Source organism: Equus caballus, chromosome X (genome assembly GCF_041296265.1).
Source record: "Equus caballus isolate H_3958 breed thoroughbred chromosome X, TB-T2T, whole genome shotgun sequence".
NCBI lineage: Eukaryota > Metazoa > Chordata > Mammalia > Perissodactyla > Equidae > Equus > Equus caballus.
The window spans coordinates 30898028-30899671 of NC_091715.1; the positions used below are offsets into that span (position 1 = coordinate 30898028).

General features: G+C 51.3%; 1 pseudogene; it reads left to right on the forward strand.

The window, feature by feature from the left end:
- The first annotated feature begins 402 nt into the window (after nt 1–402).
- Nucleotides 403–1244, forward strand: LOC138921886 (ferritin heavy chain pseudogene; annotated as a pseudogene).
- The last annotated feature ends 400 nt before the right edge of the window (nt 1245–1644 follow it).

A 1644-nucleotide genomic window follows, 5' to 3' on the forward strand; every position in this document is an offset into this window, starting at 1 on the left:
CACTGATTTATCTAACATTCAAATAAAACTGTGCAATATTAAACATAACTAATGAGACCCCAAAAGCACTATATTTAATGAAACAATCACATTAGGACAATATTCAATTAAGCTGCTCAAAGAAATCATGCAAATGATTAACTTAAGACGCTTGCATCTATATTCATGAATAAAGTTTTAAAATATCATATAGTGCAGACGCTTAGCACACAGTCTCCCGGATTCATCCAAGCCCTGATCCAACCTAGAACACCACACTTGAGCCCCTCCCAGCTACCCCGCCCACCGTAAAGTAATATAACGTAACGTAACGTGACACAATGTGACGTGACGTGACGCAACGTAACGTAACGTAACGTAAAACGGATCTCCCCCACCTCCGTAAAATAACGGACGCTCCCAATTTGGTGTGACGCCATTTTGGTCGCGAGCCAGAACTGCCACTGAGCCAGAGCTCACCCAACGGCGCCTTCATCACCCGCTCTGGGAACACCTTGAGGTCGCCTTCACCTTCGCGCCTCCAGCCATGGCGACCGCGCAGCCCTCGCAGGTGCTCCAGAACTACCACCCCGACTGCGAGGCCGCCATCAACGGCCAGATATGCCTGGAGCTCTACACCTCCTACATGTACTTGTCGATGGCCTGTTACTTCGACAGGGCCGACGTGGCCCTGAAGCACTTCTTCCAGCTGTTCCTGCAGCAGTCGCGCCAGAAGAGGGAGCACGCCGAGAGGCTGATGCAGCTGCAGAACCAGCGCGGAGGCCGCATCTGCCTTCACAACATCAAGAAGCCAGACCGCAACAACTGGGAGAGCGGCCTGAAGGCCATGGAGTGTGCGCTCCAGCTGGAGATGAACGTCAACCAGAGCCTGCTCGATCTGCACCAGCTGGCCACCGACAAGGCGGATCCCCATCTGTGCGACTTCCTGGAGAGTCACCTCCTGCTCGAGCAAGTCAAGTCTATGAAAGAGTTGGGGGACCATCTCGACAACCTGCGCAAGATGGGGGCCCCAGCAGACGGCCTGGCAGAGTACCTCTTCGACAAGCTCACCCTGGGGGACGGCAGTAAGAACTGAGTTTGGACTGCTTTCCCCAGAGCCACAGGGTGACTTCCCCTGATCACCATACCGAGCATACATATTGCAATATTGCCCTTGCAAAACGTTCACTTTTTTTTTCTTCCAGTTTTGCCATTTCTTCCAATACAGTTATGTGGTTCCTAAATAAATAAAGCTCTGTCCTTGATTCACGTGTGCAGAGCTCATCTTTTAAGTTTTAAGTCAGGTATCCAGGAGTCTCTCCGCCCACCCACGTCCCATCCACATGCAGCTCGGGATCTCCGTGGATGGAGGGAGAAGGTATTCCATGGGACCCTGGGAAACACAAAATTAATCTTCCCCTCATAAACAAAGTGGGGGTGTGGGGTGGCTGGTCTGGGGCCCTGGTGAATGTGGGTGCCTGTGCATGGTAAAAGCGTGAAAACATGGCCTGAAAATCACAATCGTGGTTGCCTCTGGGGAAGGAGTGAAGGGAATGGGATGGGGCAGGGATTAAAATAAAGGGGGCTTTCACTTTATCTGAAATGTTAATGTTAATTCTGGGTGGCAAGATGGGGGCCTTGGAAACCACGGTGGAGTACCTCTTT